This window comes from Haliotis cracherodii, unplaced genomic scaffold (assembly GCF_022045235.1).
Source record: "Haliotis cracherodii isolate W230 unplaced genomic scaffold, xgHalCrac1.p SCAF_6, whole genome shotgun sequence".
In the NCBI taxonomy this organism is placed as follows: Eukaryota; Metazoa; Mollusca; class Gastropoda; order Lepetellida; family Haliotidae; genus Haliotis; species Haliotis cracherodii.
In genome coordinates, this window is record NW_027266319.1 from 66,472,107 (window position 1) to 66,489,168 (window position 17,062).

Consider the following 17,062-nt stretch of genomic DNA (forward strand, 5'->3'; position numbering starts at 1 on the left):
GACTAAAGGGATCGGGTGGTCAGGCTCGCAGACATGGTTGTTATATTGTTGTTTCCAAAATTGCGTAGATCGATGCATATGATATCAATCACTGGATTGTGCGTTAAACAACAAACCAACAACCATACCACACACCCTGACTCATACCCAAAACCGTCTCTCACACATACACCCTCGTCACACCCATGTCATACACCCTCACTCACCAACACACACCCTGTTTACACCCATGCCTTCATCACACCCAAGCCTGTGCTCTCATTTCCAAAACATTTAAGACATGCGTCACTCTGAGCTTTCGACTCTCATTAGATTGAAAAGCTGTTATAGGCAAAATAATGTTGAATGCAGCCTGATGATATAAATAGAAAGCCATGAGCTGTGTATATAGTCCAAAGCCATGTGCTGTGTATATAGTCCAAAGCCATGTGCTGTGTATATAGTCCAAAGCCATGTGTTGTGTACATAGTCCAAAGCCATGTGCTGTGTACATAGTCCAAAGCCATGTGCTGTGTAGATAGTCCAAAGCCATGTGCTGTGTATATAGTCCAAAGCCATGTGCTGTGTATATAGTCCAAAGCCATGTGCTGTGTAGATAGTCCAAAGCCATGTGCTGTGTATATAGTCCAAAGCCATGTGCTGTGTATATAGTCCAAAGCCATGTGCTGTGTATAAAGTCCAAAGCCAAGTGCTGAGTGTATATTCTAAAACATTGGTTGGAAGATAGCAGAATTATGGTCTGCATTTGTTTACTATTCATACATTCGTCTTGGAATTAGAAAGAAACTATAAGAGCAGTCTTCATTTTATCTGTCTTCATATTAGAAAGTGAAACAAATACAGTGTCTTGACTGACAGAAGTGTTGAAGAAACACATAGAAATCTCCAACTTGAACAGAGCTGTTTCCCCGTATTTGTCTGTCTGAGTGGCATCAAGTTATCAGATGTCTTGGACAGCGACATATAATACGTCAAATCGCATTAAGTCTGATAAATCTTCAGAAGTGTGTTGAATATACCTGCATAAAAACACAAACCATACTCCGTCGCAAGAGATAATGGACAGATTTTATCATTTATCAAAGCGAACAACACATCAGTTGCAAAAGATGATAGACAGATTTTATCATTTATCAAAGTGCACAACACATCAGTTTGGAAGCTGTGTGTTTTCTGTAACATGATATTCTACAATATGAAAACAAGAGGATTGAAAGAGTCTGATTGAAAAACAGACAATATCTGTCAAAATGCTGTTTGACGATACAAAAAAAGAAAATTTGGAAAGAAAAAGATGGAAACTTTACAGATTAGCACGAAAAAAATGGAGCGCAAGGAAGATATTTTGTAATTTAATGTTGTGTGGGCTCGCCACTTGCCACGTATAGCCCTGCTTTCGACATAAAAAACAACAGTCACATACAGCAACCAGCTTGTTAGTTATAATGTTTACATGGAAATATCTTTGTTAGACTCCAGAAGTGAAGTTTAGAGAAGGTGACGTCACGTGTTGTACCACAAGGGCGTGTTATATATCCATTGTTGTCCATAATGTCCCTGCACAAGCAATTTGCCAAGGTTGGACGATTTCGATTTGGATCAAGCCTCGTTTCACGGTTCTCCGTCATTGACTATTGTTCCTGAGGGAGCTAACCTATATGTCCATGATGATGTCCTGCCCAGGACTGAAGACAATAACTAGCCAATCAGACAGCTAGATACAGACAGCTAGATACTAGATGAATGTTTCTGATGCATCATACAGTGACAGGGTTTCTAGTGAGGAGATTGAAATCCACAGGGAAGGAACCACAAGGTTATCACACACATTATAACCCTATCACTGTATAACCCTATCACTGTATTACCCTATCTCCGTATTACCCTATCACCGTATTACCCTATCACTGTATAACCCTATCACTGTAAAACCCTATCACTGTATTACCCTGTCACTGTATTACCCTATCACTGTATTACCCTATCACTGTATCACCCTATCACTGTATTACCCTATCAACGTATAACCCTATCACCGAATTACCCTATCATTGTATTACCCTATCACCGTATTACCCTATCACTGTATTACCCTATCACCGTATTACCCTATCACTGTATTACCCTATCACTGTATTACCCTCTCCCTGTATTACCCTATCACCGTATTACCCTATCACCATATTACCATATCACTGTATTACCCTATCACCGTATAACCCCATCACCGTATTACCCTATCACCGTATAACCCTATCCCCGTATTACCCTATCACCGTATAACCCTATCACTGTATTACCCTATCACTGTATTACCCTATCACTGTATTACCATATCACTGTATTACCCTCTCCCTGTATTACCCTATCACCGTATTACCCTATCACCATATTACCATATCACTGTATTACCCTATCACCATATAACCCCATCACCGTATTACCCTATCACTGTATTACCCTATCACTGTATTACCCTATCACTGTATTACCCTATCACTGTATAACCCTATCACCGTATTACCCTATCACCGTATTGCCCTATCACTGTATTACCCTATCAGCGTATTACCCTATCACTGTATAACCCCATCACCGTATTACCCTATCACCGTAGTACCCAACCACCATAGTACCCAACATTGCATCAGGTCCTGACAACCTCTGGTAAACCTATTAACCAGCTCATCCATCCAACCTAGGTTTTGAAATGGGTCACTTCTAAACCTGCTTTGAGGTTTTGCATTTCAATTGTAAAACCTAGGTTTTACAAACTTGCCTCTTGATATAAAGACAATTGTTTTTGGTTAAAAGTCACAATTTTTTGACATGAAAATTCCATGATGTGAATCGAACCGGCAACTTCACATATCATCTTAAGTTTTGGAACCCACTGTTTTCAAACCCGGCTACCGGGCATGTGATGAAAAGTTGTTCAATTTTACATGTCATGACTCCATCTGGACCATGCAGCACGTGTTGCATCTCCAAGACACTTTGATCAAATATCTTTTACACCACGTCACACCGTATTGTTTCGCTATAAGGTATTTCATTGTTTTCTTATTTTTTCTGCTGTTTCTTGCATTTAGATGGTTCATAATTTTGATAAATCCTGTATGTACGAACCAGATATTAAATTACAATTCCGAGCAGCACTTGTGTTTTTCTGACTATACTCAGCATTGTGTCATGTAGTATTATCTGTCAGTTCCCTTTGGTATCTGAGACTGTCTCTGTCTGCCTCTTTGAATTTCAAAAACAGGTTAGACAGGGAAAAAATCAGAAAAACATTTTTGACTATAATTTTAAAAGGATTGCATCAGTAATACTGAGTTGCATACACAGTAGTCAAATTGCATTGTATCATGACAAGAAGAAATATGAACTGAATTAGGGCTGTGTATTGATCTGGATTTTGTATTGCAATATATTGCCATCCTTTAACCTGTATTGTGATACGTATTGCAATATATTGCCAATTTACGTTTTCAGAATTATACCCTGTACTAATGTCAGATACCATCAATCAGTGTCTCTTATTTCGAACGATGTCGAAATCATCTGCCATTTTGTATCCAAGCAACAATCAAGGGAGATAATAGGGTCACATGGTAACGCAAGCTCTTTCCAAGCGTGTGACATCTTCATTATACTCTCGCTTTAGAGAGCTCCGCATAATATACTTATTTATGTTTGCCCCAATATACTGCTACATTTACAAATGTATCGCAATAATGTATTGCTGAATATTTGCACCACAATATACCGGTGTACAAGTAATACCACTCACCCTTCGTGAGAATGTTCTTTCGTATCCATAGCTAACTGATTTTTGTAGAGTAAAAGTCAACAAAGAAAAATGATATCGTTATCTCTGAAAGAAATACCGTATACGACATAATAAGCGCCCCGCTCTAATAAGCGCCCAAGGCGATATTTGCTAATATATTGGCTAGTGAACAATCCCAATCATCACCCCTTCCGATTGATCAATGGACACAAGACTTATTAATTCGTGTATAAAACACACTTGTGTGTTATATGCACCCTTAATTATGGGCAATTAAATTCTGAAAATATATATCTAATCTAATGTGACATTGCTTGATGCTAACCACACAACATGATCACGTGAGCTTTATGCACGGGTCTTTGTCAGTAGTCTGCTCAGCAGAAGGTCCGAGGTTCGATGCCCGGCCACGTCATACCTAAAGTCGTTAAATGAGGGGACTTGTTGTTACCCTTTAGGTTCTAAAACAAGGACTGGTCGGCTTGGAGTCAGTATACTGTGTCTGAGTGGGGTTTCATGTTAAACTGTGGCATGGTATCTCAGTGGGCTAGCACTTACCTCTCACACACACACACACACACACACACACACACACACACACACGTCGCTATAATCTTGGACGCAACGTTAAACCCCATTTCACCTGACCTGTTAGCACTAAACTTTACTCCTACAAAGCTGCTGAACAGATCAACATCATCATGTCACAGAGCATCTTCCCACTCAGATCTCTCAGCCTCCAATCCAGTCCCCTAAAGGCTCCCTGTGATTCAGCTCATGCAGTATTAAGGAGTTGATAATGTGCCACACAATAAGCTTCTGGGCATTTCAGCAACTCAATACAGAAGTGTAACACAGATCCACACTCATTTCTCCAACATTATCAAACAGATTCCTCACATGACTTCATATTTACGTGGTTGATAGGTTCACTTTTATTTTGAATTAATAATCGTATAAAATCACAATAAGAATATGAACTGCCAAAATTAGTTTGGTTTTCTATCTTAACATTGGATATTCTATGTAAACATATCACTACCAATTGATTTGTAGTCAAGTGCCTACAGAGTCTGCCTGGAGAGCGGAAGGTTGATGGTTGAATCGCTAGTCGCATCATACCAAAAAAAGTCAAAAGATGGTACTTGTTGTTCCCCTGCCTGGTGTTGGCATTGAAGGGATCAAACAAGGACTGGTCAGCTTGTTTTCATTTGTTTTTTATTGCCGCACTCAGCAGTATTTCAGGTGAAGGTGGTCTGTAAATAATCAAGTCTGGACAAGAAAATCTGGTAATTGACATTTTGAGCATCGATCTATGCAATTGACCTGACCACCTGATCCCGTTAGTCGCCTCTTATGACAAGCATGAGTTGTTGGAGACCAATTCTAACCTTGAATCTTCATGGGACGTACAGCTTGGAGTCAGTGTTCTGTGTCTGAGTCCGTGTTAAACTGCGGTATGGTGTCTCAGTGGACTAGCACTATAAAACTGGCATTAGGTCTGACTAGTACAAGCACACACACACACACACACACACACACACACACACACTCACACTCACACACACAGACACACACACACACACACACACACACACACACACACACACACACACACACACACTCACTCACTCACTCACTCACTCACTCACCACTCACCACTCACTCACTCACTCACTCACTCACACACACACACACACACACACACACTCACTCACTCACTCACTCACTCACTCACCACTCACCACTCACTCACTCACTCACTCACACACACACACACACACACACACACACTCACTCACTCACTCACTCACTCACTCACCACTCACTCACTCACTCACTCACTCACACACACACACACACACACTCACTCACTCACTCACTCACTCACTCACCACTCACTCACTCACTCACTCACTCACACACACACACACACACACACACACACACACACACACACTCACTCACTCACTCACTCACTCACAGCTGACTTGGCTGATGCATGTCATCGTATACCAATTACATGGATCAATGCTCATGATGTCAATCATTGGATTGTCTGGTCCAGTATAGATTATTTACAGACCGCCGTCATATAGCTGGAATATTGCTAAGTGTGGCGTTAAACAACAAATAAACAAACAAACGAATGTGAAGTTAAACCCCATTTCACGTCATCTCACAGCTAGTTGACCCTTGGCTGTATTAAATTCAAACAATACTCCACGTCTATATCCTTGACTAAACACGGCCATGATCTGCAACACGTCATACTGTTTCTGAACCTTGTCCGTGTTAAAAGGATAGGGCCAAGGGAGATGTGTTGTATCAGTACAAGAACAAATAATTAAGAATATCTTTTTGATGAGACAAAATGAAATGAGAGTTGCAAATAATTAAAAGATCACAGGAAATCATAATAAGGTTCCAAACAATTTTCTTGAAGCGACTGATTACTTGTCAACTCATGACGGGTCTCGGGTTCGGTCACCGAAAACACTGAGAGCAGGGATGCAACAATTTCCTGCAGTCTGTTGCACTTGGGAAGTGATTCAATGGACTAAACACAGCATGAGCAGTTACTGGAAATCATGTCATGTGTTTAAACCCCAGAATCAGGTAGTAGCCTTGCTCCAAGGCTGCACTGAAAGAAAAGTCCATGACTGTGTATTAATTCTATCCTCCTAATGGCAAGTCTAGATATGTGGACAGACTCCAGTCTCTTATAGGGACACCTTGTTCTTATTTACATAATCGAGAACTTATGATTTAAACTAATAATCATTGCCTTAGAGACTTGTGCAAGTCTTCTCTGGTTGTTCCAGAGACGAACAGGTCCCCGGCCCGTGATGTATTAAATGAGGTGAGTTGCAAGAGTGACCTTGATGACCGTGTTGTGGTTGTGACCCCCCGGGTAGAGTGAGTGAGTGAGTGAGTATGGTTTTACGCCATTTTTAGCAATATTCCAGCAATATCACTGCGGGGGACACCAGAAATGGGCTTCACACATTGTACCCATGTCGGGAATCTAACCCGGGTCTTCAGCGTGACGAGCGAACGCTTTAACCACTAGGCTCCCCGGGGAGAGTCTGTTGCACACTGGTAAACCTGGCCAGAATACTCAGCTGACAGCATCGTAAAACAACAGTCATCCAGTTCAGAACATTTTCCTGCCATTGTCATCCCTAAAGGTTGAGGATTCCCCCAAGATCACACCTCTGTTTGATGAACTGCTCTCTCGTTCATATTAGTTTGGTTTATTATGTAAGGCATATAAAACTAAAATATGTGATTATATTCCAGATTTGAAATTGTCATTTCCCCTTTTGCCTGTTTTTCTCCTGAGAGGAGGGCATGGGTGGCCCAGTTGTCCAAGACACCGCGATTTGCTGTGCAGAGTTGCATCCCTTGGGCACGCCAGAAACCTATGATTGTGGGTTCGCATCCCTGGTTCGCTCTGATTATGTTTCTAGGTTTGTCAGCACCATACCCATGCTCGTGGGTTTCACCAAAGTGGTAAACGTCTGAGACCTGCATCACTTCTGGCTTTCCATTAAGCTGCCACGCTGTGATATAACTGGAATACTGTTAAAAGCAGCTTTAAACCCTACTCGATCTCTCAATCTTTTCCTGAGCATGTTAAACCATGGCTGTCATGAAACATGAAACTGATTAGTCCTCACCTGGACACACCTGGAATCTTCATGCACGTTTACATGCTGGGAATAAATGGCTGAGAGAGTGAATGTGTTTAATGCACGAGTCACCAATGGGGGCCAAGCATTATCAAGTTGAGAAAACCAGGATTGAAAGCATGAGCAGTGATCCTTGCTATTGGGAGCGATGACAGTCAGTCAGCCGTGTCACCAAAGATGAGCAGTGGTCCTTGCTATTTGGAGTGATGACAGTCAGTCAGCCATGTCAGTTCTCCCCTGGACACACCTGGAATCTTCATGCTACGTTTACATGCTGGAAAAAGTGGCTGAGAGAGTGAATGTGTTTAATGCCCCAGTCACCAATGGGAGCCAAACATTATCAAGTTGAGAAAACAAGGGACTGAAAGCATGAGCAGTGATCCTCACTATTGGGAGCGATGACAGTCAGTCAGCCGTGTCACCAAAGATGAGGAGTGATCCTTGTTATTAGGAGCGATGACAGTCAGTCAGCCATATGACTGAGTTTGACCAACTGATCCATCTTAGTCATCTCTTTTGACAGGCATATAGTTTACTGGGAACCACTTTACCTGGAGGAGGCTGACAGTAAGTGTTGCTGAACTTGGTGAACATATTCTAAACATGCCAAAGTAGAACCTGAAGTCTAGCAAGGGATATCACACCACACAGCAGGTTTTGAATGGCTTACTCAGACTGTCACAGTCCCGCTATGGGGACTACAGTAAGCAGCTACTTACCTGAAACCCATGGACACTCTGGGCCAGTTACCGTATTCACCGTAATAAGCGCCCCGCTCTGATAAGCGCCCATGGCGATAACTGCTAACATATTAGCTAGTGAACAATCCCCATCCGATTGATCAATGTACACAAGATTTATTTATTCACGTATAATATGCACTCGTGTGTTATATGCACCCTTAATTATGGGCAATTAAATTCTGGAAAAATATATCTGTCGTACATAAACATTTCAGGCTGTCAGCGTAAACCACGAAATTTATCTTTCAGTTCATTTTTTCCACCAAAATGATATTCTAATAAGAGCCCCCTATTTGTAATTTTGAGGGCGCCCTGGGCGCTTAGTACTTTGAATACAGTATATCTGTCACATCTTCTAACTTGAGTCACATTCTACAAGGCCACTGCCTTTCAAAGAAATCAAGGGATGCACATAGTCCAGTCCACTTGACCGATATTCCACTTCACAAAAAACAGTAGTAGCAACGTTTCTGGCCATCTCCAAAGCGTACTATACTCTTGAAGGGGCTATTTCGGGAGATATTTCTCTTCTGGCCTGGCGATCTAACTATAACAATTCAGGACTTATAGACAGCAGATGATGCCCAGACATCTTCAAGCTGTTCAACAAGCAGCTTTTTGTTTGGCTTACACGCACACATAGCCTATGGTGGACATTCACCTCTTGATCCCCATCTTCTGGTCCCCACAAGCAGAGGCCACAGGTGGCCCCGTGGTCTAAGGCACTAGAGTCCATGGCAGCCTGGACTGGACCTAGTTAGGAGGTTGACCTGTCAGCACTAGCCCATTGCTTGGGTTCGATTCCTCACATGGGTTCAATGTGTGAAGCCCATTTCTGGTGTCCCCCGCCGTGATATTGCTGGAATATTGCTAAAAGCAGCGTAAAACCATACTCCCTCACTAAGAGCGGCGTAAAACTATACACCCAAGTCAGTCCCTTGCTTGTGAGTTTCACAAAAGTAGCAGACATCTTCAGCCTGCGTCACTTAAGGTTTCTGACATGACTGAAGTACTGAACGCACCGATGATTCACTCAGATCTAAATGATTTCTTCAAGCTTCCCTTTGATAGAGTCATTATTCACTCTTGTTTCCTCCAAGTCCATGTTGCATGTGTTTCTTGGGTAATCTGCTCGAGCTTTCTTCACGTCATATTTGGATGGTGAGTCGGAAGTGGTTAATAGCAATGGAGATGAAAGCAAGGCTACGTGTTTTTTAAGACCTTTTTAAGAGTTTGTGAATCCCTATGTGTAGTATGATGAACTGTTGAAGATGATGAACTGTTGTTGATGATGAATGTGTTCATCATGTATAGGTTCACAAGGTTTGATTTCTAATGCCTGTATCTTGTACTGACGTAAGTCAGTCCTTTAATTGATGTATCGTGTATTAGAAACTTGTTCCTGCACACCTTGCAGTGATTCCATGAGCAGCGTGGCACAGCTGGAAGAAGGTGGGCAGGACAGATGTGAATATTCAATATATTACCGTTAGAGGTGGCAGGACAGATGTGAATATTCAGTATATTACCGTTAGAGGTGGCAGGACAGATGTGAATATTCAATATATTACCGTTAGAGGTGGCAGGACAGATGTGAATATTTGATATATTACCTTTAGAGGTGGCAGGACAGATGTGAATATTTGATATATTACTGTTACAGGTGGCAGGAGAGATGTGAATATTTGATATATTACCGTTAGAGGTGGCAGGACAGATGTGAATATTCGATGTATTACCGTTAGAGGTGGCAGGAGAAATGTGAATATTCGATGTATTACCGTTAGAAGTGGCAGGACAGATGTGAATATTCGATATATTACCGTTAGAAATTGCAGGACAGATGTGAATATTCGATATATTACTGTTAGAGGTGGCAGGAGAGATGTGAATCTTCAATATATTACCGTTAGAGGTGGCAGGAGAGATGCAAATACTCAATATATTACTGTTAGAGGTGGCAGGAGAGATGTGAATATTCAATATATTACCGTAAGAGGTGGCAGGAGAGATGCGAATACTCAATATATTACCATTAGATGTGGTAGGAGAGATGTGAATATTCGATATATTACCGTTAGGGGTGGCAGGAGAGATGTGAATATTCAATATATTACCGTTACAAGTGGTAGGACAGAGGTGAATATTCGATGTATTACCAAAAGAGGTGGCAGGTCAGGTGAATATTCAATATATTACTGTTAGAGGTAGCAAAACAGAGGTGAATATTCGATGTATTACCAAAAGAGGTGGCAGGTCAGAGGTGAATATTCAATATATTACCAAAAGAGGTGGCAGGTCAGGTGAATATTCAATATATTACTGTTAGAGGTAGCAAAACAGAGGTGAATATTCGATATATTACCAAAAGAGGTGGCAGGTCAGCTGTGAATATTCAATATATTACCATTAGAAGTGGCAGGACAGATGTGAATATTCAATATATTACCGTTAGAGGTAGCAGGTCAGAGGTGAATATTCAATATATTACCAAAAGAGATGGCAGGTCAGAGGTGAATATTCAATATATTACCGTTAGAGGTAGCAGGACAGAGGTGAATATTTGATATATTACCAAAAGAGTCGGCAGGTCAGAGGTGAATATTCAATATATTACCGTTAGAAGTGGCAGGAGAGATGTGAATATTCAATATATTACCATTAGAAGTGGCAGGAGAGATGTGAATATTCAATATATTACCGTTAGAAGTGGCAGGAGAGATGTGAATATTCGATATATTAACAACTGAGGTGGTCGATGTGATGTCACCTATTGTTCCTGGCATCACCTTGCTTCCCTTATAAGGATCTATACCGAAAAATCACGATGGCTTTATGTGGGATGAATTCCCCGAGAGAAACAGCCTGGACACATGGACAACTTTGGTAAAAACCCGAATACCCTGAGTATCTTGTCTGATATAAAAGCCTGGCTTGGTGTCTGATATAAGAGCCTGGCTTGGTGTCTGATATAAGAGCCTGAGTATCTTGTCTGATATAAGAGCCTGGCTTGGTGTCTGATATAAGAGCCTGAGTATCTTGTCTGATATAAAAGCCTGGCTTGGTGTCTGATATAAGAGCCTGAGTATCTTGTCTGATATAAAAGCCTGGCTTGGTGTCTGATATAAGAGCCTGGCTTGGTGTCTGATATAAGAGCCTGAGTATCTTGTCTGATATAAGAGCCTGGCTTGGTGTCTGATATAAGAGCCTGAGTATCTTGTCTGATATAAGAGCCTGGCTTGGTGTCTGATATAAGAGCCTGAGTATCTTGTCTGATATAAGAGCCTGGCTTGGTGTCTGATATAAGAGCCTGAGTATCTTGTCTGATATAAGAGCCTGGCTTGGTGTCTGATATAAGAGCCTGAGTATCTTGTCTGATATAAGAGCCTGGCTTGGTGTCTGATATAAGAGCCTGAGTATCTTGTCTGATATAAGAGCCTGGCTTGGTGTCTGATATAAGAGCCTGAGTATCTTGTCTGATATAAGAGCCTGGCTTGGTGTCTGATATAAGAGCCTGAGTATCTTGTCTGATATAAGAGCCTGGCTTGGTGTCTGATGCAAGAGCCTGGCTTGGTGTCTGATATAAGAGCCTGAGTATCTTGTCTGATATAAGAGCCTGGCTTGGTGTCTGATATAAGAGCCTGAGTATCTTGTCTGATATAAGAGCCTGGCTTGGTATCTGATGCAAGAGCCTGGCTTGGTGTCTGATATAAGAGCCTGAGTATCTTGTCTGATATAAGAGCCTGGCTTGGTGTCTGATATAAGAGCCTGAGTATCTTGTCTGATATAAGAGCCTGGCTTGGTGTCTGATTCAAGAGACGATCAGTGACAGGACACTGGAATACTGTGGTAGGAAGACTTAGGGACAGATATCCAACATATGTTGTTGGTGCGCATGGTCCTCATTTCATTCAATAACGTCTAAGATAATCTGTCAGTGTCATGTCATTGTCCATTTGGAGTCTCGGTAGGTTCATAGACATTCAGCCGTGCATTTACTCTTTCATTATATACAAGAAACATCAGTGAGTGAGTGAGTATATATTTATAGTCACTTTGGCAATATTCAGCCATATCGTGTCCAAATCAAGTTATTTATAAATACCCTATTCAACGTAATAAGCACCCCGCTCTAATAAGTGCCCACGGCGATATTTGCTAATATATTGGCTAGTGAACAATCCCAATTAGCACCCCTTCCGATTGATCAATGTACACAAGACTTATTTATTCGTGTATAATACGTACTCGTGTGTTATATGCACCCTTAATTATGGGCAATTAAATTCTGGAAAATATATCTGTCGTGTATGATACGCACATACTTTTCTTTTGTATCATTTCAGGCTATCAGCATAAACTACGAAATTTACAATCTTTTAACTCTGTTTTCTTTTCTCACCAAAATTATATTAAAAAAAGAGCCCCTTATTTCTAATTTTGAGAGCGCCCTGGACGCCTATTACGTCGAATACGCAAATACATAAATTTATGCTAAAAAACTGTTGACAAAGGACAGTAAAAGAACGAGACAGACTCACTAAGAAGTGTGTACCATTTGTGTTTCAGTAATTGAAGGAAGCATATTCTTCATTTATACATGGATATCCGTAATTGAGGGAAGCATATTCTTCCATTATTTGACTGAGAAATATTATTCTCATACCTTTGTATTTCCTTCCTATGATAGGTGTTCAACCCAACCCTTCCTATGGTAAATATCTGTATAATAGGAATTTGTCTCCCACTCTTGTGTGGACATTCTTTACATGGGACAGAGATGCCATTAAGTTTTCACCTGCAAATGTTTAGATTTACATATGGATGGTTTACTTCATGTTTATTTATCATCATCATCATCATCATCATCATCATTATTGTAACAACGGACAGTGCACTTACATCTGCAACGAACATCCATCAAACATGCTGTCATTTTTCATGTTGGTTTCATTGGATAATTTATATTGTATTTTTATTAAATATACAATTGTCAATATAAACATGAAAAAATGTAGCAGGTTCCCTGAAAATGTGTCCTCATTAATCACAATATGAATGGAGCAGTTATCTTCTCATGACACTCCATGAGGAGACGAAGCTTGTACATATACCAGACACCCTGGTATGTTAAATATACACTTGTTGATATCTGTATGAAATTAAAGAAAAAAGAGACCCTAAAAACATGTCTTACCTGAAACGTGTCCTCTCCAATTACAATATGAATATAATACTATTCTCCTCTATTGATTCCGACGCTTGTCCATCACTTGTCCGATTCCAATATTCCCCTCACAAATCTCAGACAATTCTTACAGGTATCCGAGATATTTAGTCGGCTGTCATCCGATTGTAAACAATAATCAGGGCTTGTTGAGCGTGTGGATTGACGGTCTCACATTGCCAGTAGAGCAGAGGGACCCACCTCCACAGGCTGAAGCTGCCTATAGCTGCCGGCCACACATGTGTTGGGAGCAGTCGGAGGCTGGGGGCGGAGTGGAGTGGAGTGCTGGACTGGAATTGATGTTGCATGTATTTCATGGGGATTAATTTACTGTGAGAGTATTGCAACCTTACCAAAACTTATAGGATTTTTTTTGGTTGTAATGTGCTGAGATAATTAAATGACCAACTATGCATTTAAGATTTTCATGGGGTTGTATTCCTGAAAGATTAATATGACCAACTGTTCACCAAATCCTTTAAGATTTTCATTTGGTTGTATTCCTGAGAGATTAATATGACCAACTGTTCACCAAATCCTTTAAGATTTTCATGGGGTTGTATTCCTGAGAGATTAATATGACCAACTGTTCACCAAATCATTTAAGATTGTCATGGGGTTGTATTCCTGAGAGATTAATATGACCAACTGTTCACCAAATCCTTTAAGATTTTCATGGGGTTGTATTCCTGAGAGATTAATATGACCAACTGTTCACCAAATCCTTTAAGATTTTCATGGGGTTGTATTCCTGAGAGATTAATATGACCAACTGTTCACCAAATCATTTAAGATTGTCATGGGGTTGTATTCCTGAGAGATTAATATGACCAACTGTTCACCAAATCCTTTAAGATTTTCATGGGGTTGTAATCCTGAGAGATTTATGTGACCAACTGTTCACCAAAACGTTTAAGATTTCATAGGGATTGTGTTCCTGAGAGATTTATGTGACCAACTGTTCACCAAATCATTTAAGATTTCATGGGGTTGTATTCCTGAGAGAATAATACGACCAACTGTTCACCAAAATGTTTAAGATTTTCATGGGGTTGTATTCCTGAGAGATTAGTATGACCAACTGTTCACCAAATCATTTAAGATTTTCATGGGGTTGTATTCCTGAGAGAATAATACGACCAACTGTTCACCAAAGCTTTTAAGATTTTCATGGGGTCTTATTCCTGAGAGATTAATGTGACCAACTATTCACTAAATCATTTAAGATTTCATGGGGTTGTAATCCTGAGAGATTAAAAAGATGAATACGACAAACTAATCACTGCGACATTCCTCAATGCACATATTATATGATGAAATCATGTCGCCATGGTGATACTAAACAACCATTTATATAAAAGTAGGACAAGGTTTCTGTTTGAAAATAAATTAAAAAATACTTTTTGGAGATGGTATATACAAGAGTTTGCAATCATTGTTAGTTTTATTGACTCAAGACTGCTCAGTATGTATCTTGACTTGACAAATCGGGAAATTAAATACTTAAATGATAAACAGTATTTGCCTGGTGTCAACACCATAGCAAGTAACTTCAGAATAAGTGTATGGCAATAGTCTAGTAATTTTTCGTGCAGGGTTTTGTATCTTTCCAACCCTTTTGTTAGGTGAGCCAATCATTCCCTATGGTGAGTGAGTGAGTGACTGAGTGACTGAGTGAGTGAGTCGGACATATATTGATGACAACAAGTTGTTGTAAATGCAATATAGTCATGAACACAAAATAATTTTTAAAAACAAATTTGTCTAACATATTTCAGCATAACAACATTATTTGCAGCTGTTTAAAACATGGGCTATAGGCCACCATGGCCAGTAACCAAAGCCCAGCCACCTCGCTGGGCATCATGGGGACTTACAGTACCTCAGCTTCCTGCATGATACCCCAGCAGGTTTTACGTCATAGCTTTAGCTTCTCGTGGTTGTGCACAACACTAGCCAAAATTTATAAATCCTGAGCAATGAGTTGGCTTAAGACACTGGTTGATGACAGTTACATTGATCCATGGTGGTAAAGTGTAGAAGTCCACTCAGAAAAGGCAGTCTTCTGGAGAGGGAAGGAGGGGTACAGGTGTTCTAATGAACAAAGAAGATGCAGAGTTATCTCCCTTAGTAGTGTCAGGATCTGCTGATTATGTTTTGAAATCTCAGATTCATTCTGATTTACATCCAGATTTGTTAATGGCTGTATGTACTGGTTTCACGAAGATGTTAAATATCAAGACAGCCACGATGGTCTTGTCTCCAATTAAACTGACATACTCACTCTGATCTAATATACTGTTCAAACTGAGAAAACATGACTGACTCACTCACTGTTAACTTGTGGCCAACTGGAAATATGAGAGTGAGTGTCAAGATGAAACTACATTGAGTACGAACAACATTTTGTTACTTCATTTTGATCATCCTCACATTGTCCAGGAGATTCTTTCTTGTATCACTCATGTTACTGGCTGGCTGGGTTTAGTGTTAATTTGGATGAAAGTTTTGTGCAGACTGAGGATAGAATTGTTTACCAGTTGGTTTACACAGTAGATCTGAATCTTCTTGTCGGTCAGATCAAATGAGAGAGTCGGCTTATATAGACTATATGAACCGAAAAAAACAACTTAAAACAACATTTATCAACATTTTTATGTTTCGAACATACTTTCCATGAACCTTAGGAAACGGGCGTAAATTATCTGTTACTGGCGTACGGATCTTGAAAAGGACATTCTTAAAAGCAGTGTGGCTTATCAACACCTCTGTAGCCTCGTGGTACACTCACTGGGCTACAGGTATGAAGGTTGTGAGTTCGATCCTCAGGAATATAAAGAAAACATTTGTCATTTGATTTTACATTTCATAACATGTTACAATCTGAACGGAAGTAATATTAATAAAAAACCAAGGACATAAAATCCCTGGGATATTATAACACATTATATAGCAAATATGACTTGAATATCCTATAAAATCCCGGGGAGATTATATAAAGTCCCAGGGACATTACAACGTCCCTGTTTATAAGATTTAACCTGACTGGAGAACAATAGGATGACGTCACCGGAGGTTTATAAATAGACTATATTGTCCTCATCTACAAGTTATTAATCAGTTCTTGTTTACCTCCAGAATGTTGGGCCTGGTGTTTATACAGGGTACCATTTGGAAATATTCTGTTATTAAGCTGTAGGGCAGAGCTGGTCACAAGTAGGGAATACTCTCAGAGGGCTCCCCATGGAGATCACAAGAGGCACTTCACGCTTAGTGGGACCGCCTTTGTGGCCTAGTGGTAGAGCGTCCGCCCGGAGAGCGGAAGGTCCGGGGTTCGATCCCCGGCTGCGTCATACCAAAAGATTTTAAAAGATGGTACTTGTTGTTACCCTGTCTGGCGCTCGGCATTAAGAGGTTAAAGCAAGGACTGGTTGGGTCGGAGTCAGTATACTGTGTCTGAGTGGGGTATTCATGTTAAACTGCACCATGGTATCTCAGTGAGCTAGTACTATAAATCGGCATTAGTCCAGTCTAGTACAAGCAGCCACACACACACACACACACACACACACATGCATGCACGTCGCTATATAAGTGCAATAAT

General features: G+C 40.5%; 2 protein-coding genes across 3 annotated transcripts in view; one reads left to right on the forward strand and one right to left on the reverse strand.

Moving 5' to 3' along the window:
- The window catches only part of LOC139446731 (G-protein coupled receptor moody-like), a 110,555-nt gene extending 96,900 nt beyond the window's left edge, over positions 1 to 13,655 (reverse strand). For both annotated transcript variants that reach the window (XR_011651928.1, XM_071228031.1), the window contains exon 1: positions 13,429 to 13,655. The gene's annotated coding sequence lies outside the window, so the exon portion shown is untranslated. The remainder of the gene's footprint in view (positions 1 to 13,428) is intronic.
- The window catches only part of LOC139446734 (histone deacetylase 6-like), a 338,991-nt gene that overhangs the window by 227,569 nt on the left and 94,360 nt on the right, over positions 1 to 17,062 (forward strand). The gene's annotated exons all lie outside the window — the stretch shown is intronic.